General features: G+C 48.8%; 1 protein-coding gene across 9 annotated transcripts in view; it reads right to left on the reverse strand.

Annotated features, from left to right (window-relative positions):
* The window catches only part of SEMA6A (semaphorin 6A), a 183,426-nt gene extending 174,331 nt beyond the window's left edge, over positions 1-9,095 (reverse strand). For 5 of the 9 annotated variants that reach the window (XM_053408704.1, XM_053408700.1, XM_053408703.1 and 2 more), the window contains exon 1: positions 8,320-9,094. The gene's annotated coding sequence lies outside the window, so the exon portion shown is untranslated. Of the gene's footprint in view, positions 1-6,670; positions 6,884-8,059; positions 8,079-8,319 lie in introns of those variants that run through there. The other 4 variants (XM_053408701.1, XM_053408699.1, XM_053408698.1 and 1 more) reach the window with 4 other exon arrangements.
* Positions 9,096-11,463: the final 2,368 nt, after the last annotated feature.

Here is an 11,463-nt window from a genome sequence, read left to right on the forward strand (position 1 = left end):
GACAAATTCCTGATCAAGTAATTAAGTACGCATGACCTATCTTTCAGCACAAACTGCCAAAGTTCTTGGATTTAAGCCAAGTTAGTCCCTCTGAAATTGACTGTACTTACTCTTCTTAAAGCCAGTTATTTTAGCTTATTTTATGAAGCATAAATTGACCTATCAGTTGAGCAAATTTAGTTATGCTAACCGAATTGACATCAAATAGCCAGCCTGTGAAAAGTTTGCATAAAGCCAACTCTGAGAACTAACAATGTGATTAGAATCTTCTCCAGTGCCCCAAGGCGAGATCACAACACATGAACTTTCTTAGCTACTAACAATGCCGTTTTTTTGATCCCATGCTTGACCACAAAGATGCAATAGTCCAGCGACGCGGACTTATAAAAAATATTGGGGGGGCCCGGGAAAGCTCATGAATAATAAATAAGCTCATGAATATGCAAATAAAGTGGCGCCGCCTCCTCGTGAGCGAATAGGGGAGAGCGTGCTGCGCCTATTAATCAGCTCCAAAGGAAATTGGGTGGAGCTTTTGCTCGGGAGGGAGGGCAGGAGGCATGCAGCCCGCCCCCCCTGTGCATTTTGGGCTGGGGGAGGGGCGGCGATGGCGCTCTGCTGGAGGGGCGCCGGAGATTATTGGGGGGGCGGAGCCCCCCCAAACGAATTTTTGAGGGGGCTCGGGCCCCCTCAAGCCCCATGGAGTCGGCGCCTATGCAATAGTCCATTGCTCACCAGGCAATGGGAACCATTAGAAATACACAAATGCCACACACTACTGAGCTCAGTCAGTACCAAATGGGCGAGTCTGCAGTAGTCATGATGTAAGCCACAGGCCATGCAACTCCTCAGTTCAAAACCTTAGTCTGAGACTAGGGCAGGCAGGCTAATAACATATTTAGGTGCAACATTCAAACCAATGGTTATGATTATGAGCAGTGACTAGTCAAGTGCTGTCTTAAGTACAATTGCTCAGAAGTCTCATGGGTTTGCATCCAACAAAGTCATTGTGCTCTCAGAATAACTTAAGTTCACACAATGGCACTATCCTACTCTTCTTCTCCTTTGTTGCTGTTGTTGTTTAGTCGTGTCTGACTCTTCGTGACCCCATGGACCAGAGCACGCCTCCCACAGTTTGGTCAAACTCATGTTGTTAGCAGCTTCGAGAACGCTGTCCAACCATCTCGTCCTCTGTCATCCCCTTCTCCTTGTGCCCTCCATCTTTCCCAACATCAGGGTCTTTTCCAGGGAGTCGAGTCTTCTCATGAGGTGGCCAAAGTACTGGAGCCTCAGCTTCAGGATCTGTCCTTCCAGTGAGCACTCAGGGCTGATTTCCTTAAGAATGGATTATTCTCCAAGAATGGATTATTCTCCTACCACCCCCCAGAATTTGCTGCAGAGGCTTGGGTGAATCCCAGCAGCAGTTGGGGGGCATATGGGGAGAGAAGATAGCAGGGGTGTTCTGCACAAGCACGACTACACAGGAGATAATTAAAACTTGCTCTCTCGTAATTGTACCTGGGATTGCAAGTTTAGTTGCAAATTGCTTTGGGAAAGGGCTCATTGACACAATAACACCACATTTGCTTTGTGAGTGGCGTTCAACTGCACACACAAAAAGGCAAGGCACATGGGTCACTATTTTAGAACCTGCCAAGTTGAGGTTTCAGGATGGATATGGAAAATGGTACCAGCTGAATACTGGTAAAAGTGTTGAAAGCAAGGTGTTGAAAACACATTGGAATAAATACATATTAAAGACAGAATCCAGGCAGCTACAAGTTCTAGGCTTACAAACCGGATTCCTGTTGCTACTGTCCTATTGCGACCGTGGAGTGAAAACAGCAGCTGCCAACCCACAGACAGCAGCATCCTCTCTGTCAGGTGACCTGATCGCTGTATATCTCTTACCCATCTAACTGTGATGCTTTGAAATGTACTTAGTTAATTACTAGAGGCACTTCACGACCACCAATTAAGACATTACAGAAGAAATACTAGCTTCTGGCTTGCTTCTCTGGGATGGAGGAAACACTGGAAACCACTTGGAAGAAGATGCAGATGTAAAGTCTGGAGAAAAGAGTCAAATTAAAAGTTGGGCGAGATCTTCTATAATCAATGTTCTGGGCTGAGCATCGATCTCACCAATGACAATGACAAGTCTTGTCAGTGTAGACTTGACTAAATAATTACATGAGTATGCATACACCCACAAATTGAGCCTTTGTCATTCCCTCCTCTCTTCCCTTTCTTAAGGTGTTTTTCAGCTACAGAAAAAGTTATGTTCTATGTTCTGAAAAGGCTACCAATTTTCTGAATTACATTAGTGCCATGAACAGCAAAAGTTGCATTTCCCTAGCCAGGTGATGAGGTGGAAACTATGTCCTGAGCTGCAAATAATTGTGAAGTCATCCACTCCACAGAGAAGGGCATTTACATTAGAAGTCCTTCTTTGGCTGAGATCATATCCAATAGGTTACTTAACATGTTTTACTCATGCCTGGTTGGTTTTAATTAACTATGTGGTTACTTTTACCAGGATTGCATTGGGGTTGGAATACTCAGAATGTACGAGTTGTCAGTTTTTCCTCCATGATATGATCCACTAAATATCAGCATTCTCTGACTCAACATATGTCAGGGATGAGGAACCTATGGTCCTCCTGGTGTTGCTGGACCGGCCTACGGTCAAGGATGATGCAAGTTATGTCTCCGACATCTGAAAGGCAACAGGTTCCCCATTGTTTCTACCTTGGAAATAGAACGGAATCCGTTCTGGAATTCTATTCGACTTCCAAAACGTTCAAAAACCAAAGTGCAGCTTATGATTGGCTGCTGGGAGCTCCTGCAGCCAATCGGAAGCTGCAGAAACCCCGTTGGACGTTTGGCTTCCAAAAGAACGTTAAAAAACCAGAACACTCATTTCCAGGTTTCAATTGTTCGGGAGCCGATTTGTTCGGGAGCCAAGGCGTTTGAGATCCAAGGTACAACTGTATATGAATGCTTTTACTGAAGCCCTAAATTGTGCAGGTCTTGTCTTATTTGATATATCCTCACTGATCTCAACCAAATTAACTTTGTTGAATAATCCCATCTGTTTTGGTCTTTGAGATATTGAATTATGTTATACAGAAAAAGAGGTAATAAAGGCACCACTTTTGTTCGTATGCCATGTTCTGCCTCTAACAGCATATAATCTGCCTCAAGAATTTAAAATGTTGGAGCACACTTGAAATCCCAGTGTCTAACTGCTCTTGGTCTGTAACCTGTCAGGTTAATGAGTGATAGATTTCTACAGAACACACCGGACATTCCTCTAGATAGCACAGCAATGTACTCCTGCACATAGGCAAAGATGCAATGCATTTGTTAGGTGAGGTCAATTTAATCCTTTTATGCCTTTATTGCCCTAAACCATGTGAGCGCCTTTCATATGCATTTATGTTTAGTTCTTCTTGCTCTTGCGGAGGTGACAAATCTTCCCTTTCCTTTACCAAACAAGCACACAAACAAGTTTACAACTGCCGGCTTCCTTTTAACGAGCACAGTTCTATTTTGGATTTATCACAGATCATTAATTTGCTCTCTTTTTTATCAATGAAAGCAGTTCCTTGCCCTTAACCCCTGCTGCCCTTTTTTCCAGACTCCAGCTGCACTAGCTTCACTCCTCAAATTACAACCTGTGGAAAAGGGCTATGGCTCTAGCATCTACTTTTGTTACCATGAAATAGCTGGGGATGTTAAGTAGAAGTGTCCTTTATCCATTTGAGTGCCCAGTTACTTTCCCTTTCAGGAAGCTTGGTTTAGCACATGAAGTAGGTCTCTTTAATTATCAGAAAAATAAGCACTATGATGTTAACTAATGGAAAGTATGGGGAACATATGTGAAAATTGGATTCTTTTTACTCATGGTTCAGATCATCTTTGACTTTTTGTATAAAGCAAACGAACAAACCAGCTATCTCCTATCTATTGTATTCCCTGCAGCCACTCCCCTCCCCTCTATACACTGTTTCAGCATTTGCAGACAGCATGTACCAGTTTTCAGTTCCTCCTTCTGTTAAGCTCTTATTAAAGTCAGTAGATTTTCCCAAGTAAGAAAGAAGGCCTATATATAGTTGCCCGGTATTGGCATGATCCAGATTAAGTTTTATAAACTATCAGTGTCTAAATGGGATCATGCCAATACCATGAGAAATTATATCACATAGAGAATTATCTTGGCAGTGTACTTTCACTTAAAGAAAAGTCCCAGTCATCTCATGCACTGAACAATATATGCAGTTGTTACTTAAAAATAAAGGTCTAAAGAGCCTAGTTCTTCCCTATTCTCCACTTTTCAGTAAACATTGTGAAGCGACACAATGCAATCCTATGCATATCTACTCATAAGTAAACCTTGTTGATTTCCATGGGACTTGCTTCCATGGTAAGTGTTTTTAGAATTGCAACCTGGGAGTCCCACTGAACTCAGTAGATCTTTCTTCCGAGTACACATGGATAGGATAGGATATGCTCTGTGGAGCAGTTAATTAAAGCAGAAAAAAACTACAAACTCTGTGGGGCTTTGGAAAGTAATATTTCTAGGTATCAACAGAGCCATCCTGCAAGCTTTCTTAAAGCACCTCCCTCTACCCTACAGAAATATATTCCTAGAAAAGCAGTAAGTCCAGGAAACAAGGATGGCAGAATCAAGACCAAAAACGTGACATTCCAACAGTCTCAACTGGTTTGTCTGCTTTTTAAAACAAAGGTCACAATACAAAAACAACATTGTCTTTCACAAAAATAGTAGAATATAAAAGAACAATAGTTGGAGACAGAATTCTGCGACTTTTATTTAATGTTAGCTTAATAATTAACCTTGGTTCTGAATTATGATGTGTGTTGGTAACTTCGGTTTAATAGAAATTGCTTGATGCATTCATGATGATTTAACTTCCATTGTGTTGTGGATGACAAAATATTCCCATCACAAACCAACCAAACTGATTGCTTCCTATTTGAACAATCTTAAATCTACAGGTTTTCAATTATATTTATAAGAACCCACTCCTGGGGAAAGAATAGTTTCCTTCACAAAAATGGGAGCAGATATACAAAAATATGTATACAGGGTTTAGGAACACAAATGCTAAGATACAATAATCATTGCACAATGAAGCCAGCTACAGAAATTCACTGGTCCTAGATAACTATATCCATAAACCACAGCACTCCACTTTTCACTTTGCTAAAACTGAATGAAAACTCAAGAGAGATTGTGATTTTTATTTTTCTACATTCAGCCTTGAATTCTGCTTTTCAGTCACCACAACCAAGCGGATTTTCACTTCTCTTCCCATGAAACTTCTGCAAAACAAAACACTGTGTGAACCAGCCATCATCTCTACAAGTCCCCGCCCCCCTTCTCTAAGAAAACCTTGAAACTTGTTCCACCGATAGTTCCTGGAACCTGACAATACCCAAACTGGATTTCCCCGGGTCTGGATCCAGAACGCTTTGCCTAGATTGCTGCGAGCTGTTCTGCCGAGAATGATGCTCCAGGGAAGCCAAGCCAGCAGTTCCCAGCCTCCCCCCCCCCAACTCCCCTGAGCTGCCTCAGTTCTGCTCCACTTCTCCAACAGACCAGCAGGCAGGGAAAACAACACATGGGGATTTGTAGGCTTCCCACTTTCACTCATGCAAATTCACAGCCAGAGCACTTAATACACATTACTCTCAGCCCAGAGCTTTCCAGGCTCATGTAGCCAGCACACCTTAACAGCTAACACACCACCAGCACCAGCCAACAGCCTCTGCTCTCCCTTCAGCTGCTGGGCTGGCTTAAGGTGGTTGGTGGTAATACTGAGAGAATCTCCCACTGACCTCTTTTTTATATTCCAATATTATATTTATATATAGTCTGGGCAGTGCTGGGAGGGGGCCTAGCAGCTTCCCATGAACTGCACCTCCTTCCCCAGTGAGTGGAGAACTCCCATTAACTCCTTCCTTTTCCAGTCTTTGGGCATTATCTTCATCCAGTCAGCAGTCTTGAGGGAACAAAAATTTCTGCCAAAGGACTTTCCACGTTCACACCATTCCCTAGTGTCAAAGGGAAGTTAGGGGAGAACAACTGAAACATGATGTTTGGGGGGCAGTGATAGTTTCTACAATAAGAGGTACTTGGTCTTGGGGGCCTGAATAGAAACTGTACTACTGTCTGCCCCGAAAATCCTATTCCCTTAACCCCAAATAGGAGAGCTGGCTGTGGTTATTAAAGTGGCGAGGGAAAGGCACTCTGCACATGCTCAAAGGCACACCCCTTCACTATTACAGAAAGTAATACGTTTGAAAAAGGGTTCATTGTCTAATTCTTGGTGAGCCCTGGCTCAAATTAATCGCTGCTGGCCAGGCAGAGGGTGGTATGCACACAAATGCCCATGGCTTCACAATATGTATCACAATAACTTTTTAACATGTCACCCCAGTGCCTCAGGAACAGGTCGGTCTCCCAATACTGTAATATACTTAATATATTACATTAATATATTAATATATTACTGTAATATACTTAAAGGACTTAATAGCACAAGGAGTTCTGTTTCCCAAGGGACCAAGTTGCCTGGCCCTTTCTCTACTGCTTCCCTTTCTCCTTCTCTAGCATTCTCTTTCAGGCAATGTGCATTATTACCTGTGCAGGATCACACGGGAGCGTCCTCTCCCCTCTTTTGCCCAGAGCAAAGGGCAAGCAACCTTCAGCTACACCTTCCTAAGTTCTCTTCGAAGGTGTCGTGTAAACCCCATTGTCCTCTCCACTTCTAGGTCTAGAGACATCTCCCATGCTTTCGGTGGTCAAGGGACACCCATAAGGGGGTGAAGGAGGTGCGCACACACAAAACCACACGGGTGCCAACTTAAATAAAATATTGGGGGGGGGAGCAGTTTAGCCTCGCCCTGCATAATTGATCACAAGACAGGTTTGCATGGCGATGCCCATCAACTTGGGGAGGCGGCGGCTCCCTCAGATATTTTATTTGGGGGAGGGAGGGAGCAAAGGTACCTCGGCCCCCCAGGAGTTGCCTGCACACACACAAGCGGCAAGAGAAAGGGAATGAGCCCCGTTAATAACTCCTCCCTTCCGCGGAGGCTGCAGGAGGGACTTGAGGGGAGAGAGAGGAACCCGCCAGCGCGCCACTCCTGCTCCTCTTCCCCCCTAAAAAAAAAGGGACAGGAACCTTGCCCTGCGCGGCTCCGAAGAGGCTCCGCTCTCCCCACAGACACCAAACGCCTCTCCTACTTCGCTTTCTCCCGTCAGTTCTCCAGAGAGAAACCGACTCGACAGCTGCCCCTCCCCTCAACCGCGGGGTGCAACAGGGGGAAGAGAGAGCAGCAGCAGCAGCCCTCCGCCCGCGCCAAGCCCCGTCCCCAATCTCGCAAACAAAGCCGGAGACGGGCGGCGCCGTCACACGCGCTTCTCCCCCCCCCAAGGGACCAGGGTGGGCACCGGTCACTGCGCCGAAGGCGGAGGAGAGGCGTTGGCCCCGGCAGGGGAAGACGAGCTCGGGGGTGGGGTAGGGGGGACAGGGGGTCCGCCTCTCCCTCAGCCCCAAGTTTCCCTCCTGGCCCGACGGCTTCGCCAGCCCACCTGCCCCCGCCGCTCGCCGCCGCTTCTCCTCCGCCGTCACATTGTCTCCGAAACAAAGACTCCACGCCCATCCTGCTCGCCCCCCAAGGAAGCCTCGTGCGGAGCGACGGGGAAAAGCCGGGCTCGGAGCGGCGCGGCTGCACTGCCTGCCACCGAGGCGGGGTGTGTGTGTGTGTGTGTGTGTGTGTGGCGCGGCTTCACAGCCCGGCAGCCGCCCCTCCCCGCGGCGGCCAAGCAAGCGGGCAGCTCCCGGGCAAAGTGTCCCCGAACCGCGAAAGCGAGGGCGCGGGGCGGAGGGAGGGCGCTGGCGGCGCGCTTTTGCAACAAAACAAACGCGCCCAGTTCGTGCAAGATTCAGAGCAGGGCAAGAGAAATCAGGCGTTCTCCCCTCCCCGGGAAACTGCACGGCGCGCGTGCACACACACTAACACGGACCCGGGTCAGGGGAGAGAAAGTGGCTCCGGCATGGAGCGTGCCCGAGCAGTCCTCGCCGCCTCCTGGCTCTGCAGCCGCCGCCGCTGCCGTTTCCCCATCCTTCTGCTGTCCTGCAGGACCTGGCGCTGCAAGCTCCCCGCGCTTGCAAACGCAGCCCGGAACAATGCCCTCGTGCATATCCCGGAGCGCAGAGAAGCAGCAGCGCAGTGCATGGGGATGGGGGGGGGGAGAGAAGAGAGAGGAAAAAGGAGTTCACGTACCTCGTCGGTGCATGTATCTGGGAGGCTTACGAGGACAGGACTAGCTGATGGAGTGTCCCATTTAGTAATCCATTTAAGGGGATCGCTCCGCGAAACTCGATCCACTCTCGCCTTTGCAATCCTTTGTCATTATTACCGGCGTGCGTCCTAGGGGGAGCGGGGCGTGTGTGTGTATGTGTGCGCGCGTGGGGCGGCGGCGTGTGGAGGTTTTGGGTAGTGGGGGGGAAAGATTCAATATTTCGACTTTGGGGGCTGCGATGTGTCCATCTCCACGGAGGGTGGGGGGAAAGGGGGAAAGGGTTGGGTGTGGGGAGGGGGAAATCAAAGAGCTCCGGTTACTCCTCTTCCCGAGGCCACTCGCGCTGCCACTCCAGTAAGTCCCCTTCCGACGGGTCGTGGGAGAGGAGAAGTCCTTTCAGGGTCTCGCGCTGCCCCTCCGAAAAAGTGCTCCCGGCGGGCGAGGCGTCTTGGGGGGAACTCCTCGTCGGCAGGCAGAGCTGCTTGTGCCCCGGCAGGAGAGCGCGCTTCGCCCCAGCTCGCCTGGTCATTGAAGTGTGTGTTTGGGGAGGACTTCGCAGCAGCCTCGCTCGCTCTCTCTCTTTCTCTCCCGATCTCCCCGCGCCCTGCCTCTCTTCCCACTGCGAGTCTCCGTCCCAACTCTTCTGTCACTGGGAAGCAGCTTGGCTGGAGGTGGAGTCAAATCCCGGGCTGGATTCCGCGGAAACGGACTGCCCCGAGCGTGACATCCACCTTCGCCCACTTCTCAAACAGCCAGCCCATGAATGTGTGTGTGGGTTTTTTTTGGTTGGGGGGGGGGAGCGAGGAGGGCATGGGGGAAGGGTGGGTGGGTGGGTGCGGGCAAAGTGCCAACACACCCACAGAAAAGGAGAAATCGGGAGCCCTCCCTTTATTCCGCGCTCTGTGCATACATTCGATGTAACTGATGGGGATTCTGATGGGAAACCCGGGAACATGGAGAAAGTTTCTTCTGCCTAATTAAATAAAAAAAGAGATTTGTTTGAAAAGGAAGAAGAGGAAGAAAGCCTGCGAAGAAACGCTACCAGAGACGAGCTGCGAGAAAGGATTTGTTCATCGATTTTCTTAAAATTGAAAAGTTTAAACTTTAAAGGGATGTGTTAAGTCCTCCTTATTCAAACGGCGATACCGGGGATGATTTTCCCACTGCAACAAAGCGTTGCCAGCGGAAGGCGTGCGCAAAAGGAACTCTGCTCACAATTTAAGAATAATCTTTTGGAACGAGCCTAGCATAAGTTTTTTTTTTTTTAAAGAGGATTGCAACCTACTTCCAGAATCTTTCACCCACACCAACGCGCTAATGTCCTCATTGACAACAGCTGCACTCTAATCAATAATGGGGGCAGGACTTCAAACCAAAGCAACCTCTTGTCTGTATTTTGATCTGACCATTTTGGACTTACCCACAATAAGAGGATTTTAGTTTTTCCAATATGGAAAGCGTATGTGTGTGTTTAAAAAGAAACACTTGGGGATCTACCTCAACGTTGTACCCATATTCCTCCTTCCTCGAATTCTATCTTGGCAAAGAAAAAAAAACATTGCCTGTGTTAATATATAGGTGGATAGATATGGGAGCCATGCCCAAAGTTAGCAAAAAACGTCGTTTCTCTTTCTTCCCCAAACTTAGTGTCCTTTACCTAGCAGCAAAATTAGCAAGCGTCTTGTGATACCAAGCCATTTAAGTTGACTTGACAGTCAAGCTGCCCTTGTCTAATCGCTCTGGAGTTTATTTAGTTTTTATGATTCGGATCAAACTTCCACGGATTCTGCCCGTAATGACGGCGAAAGGGGAGACCAACATAGTTTGCGGGGGAGGGGTGGAGCGTGGAAAGAAGAAGGACTGCATAATATGGATTCTTTTTGTAGCGCTAGAGAAAAGAAAAAGTGGGGAAGGAATTAATAAAGCGGGCCCATGTGTGGCTGTGTACGAAAGACAAGGGAGCGTTACCGGGAGACGGCACCGCAGCAGCCGAAATGCCAGCCGGGGCCGGCGATCATGAAGCCTGCACGCCTCCCGAATGGCTCTGAGTTTTACAGCGCGCACAGTATTTCCCTTCTGCGTAACGGCGAGGGGTCTATAGCCAAGGGAGAGGAGTCGTGTAACAGCTGGGGATTCGCTTCTTGCAGTTCGTCTCTTTGGCCAGAAGGGGACGCTTCACCAGTAAAGTTTTTCCTTTTCCCCCTTTTCTAAAAGTCACAGCGGAGCAAGGGCTGATCAAACTTGCGAAAAGTTTGGTCGCCCACCGCGATCCCGCTCCAAGGCGTCGCAAGAACAGCGCGCTATCACCACTCCTTGTTTTTTTGGCAACAGGATCGGGCCCGTTAAGGTGACAGGGCTCCGGCTGCAACTGGGCATTGGCTCAGTTCCCCGCCTCTGACCAAACCCTCCTTAAACCTAGGCGCCTTGCAGCGGGTGCGGAGACGAGCTCGGTCCTCGTCTGGATGCGCGCATGCTCTCGCATGCAACCTGCGCGCCCGGCCCGCTTTGCTCGAGTTTCCAGGGCTCCGGGCGAAAACAAATAAATTGCTGGAGCTGCGTGCGCGGAGAATGCTAATCGGACGTCCCCCGGGCTGGGCAGCGCGTTGCGATGCTCCTCGGGGGAGATCTTTGGCACGGTCCTTCCCATCCGCTCGCCTTTCTTCCTCTCCCGCCCTCCCTTTCCCCCAAATCCCAGCCCGAGAGCTACTGGCTGGGTTAATCCGTCCCTGTCTCGGAGCCAATCAGCCCAGGGAAGAGCAGTAGCAGCGCTAATAAATTAATCCTCCTGCTTCCCAGGCCCCTCCCGCCTGGGAAAGCGACTGGCTGCCGCTAATCCTAATGCTGCTACTTAGATAACTAGGAGAGGGCCACCAGCGCCCCCAGCGGCCAAGGCGGCGCAGTGCGAGAGGAAGGAGTCTCGCCCCCCCCCCGCGGCCAATCGCCTTAGCATACTCCTTGTTTCCCCCAGCCTGCCCCCCGCATCCCCCCCGCGCACCCCTCACTCCGCGGCTGATTTACATGTTAATTGTGTCTGAGAAAACTTCTTTAATTGCCAGAATTAAGCAGAGCAAACGGATTGCTTCACAAGCTGAGCCAAATTAATTCCGGGTTTAGCTCCTTCCCTT

The sequence above is a fragment of the Podarcis raffonei genome, chromosome 11 (genome assembly GCF_027172205.1).
Source record: "Podarcis raffonei isolate rPodRaf1 chromosome 11, rPodRaf1.pri, whole genome shotgun sequence".
NCBI lineage: Eukaryota > Metazoa > Chordata > Lepidosauria > Squamata > Lacertidae > Podarcis > Podarcis raffonei.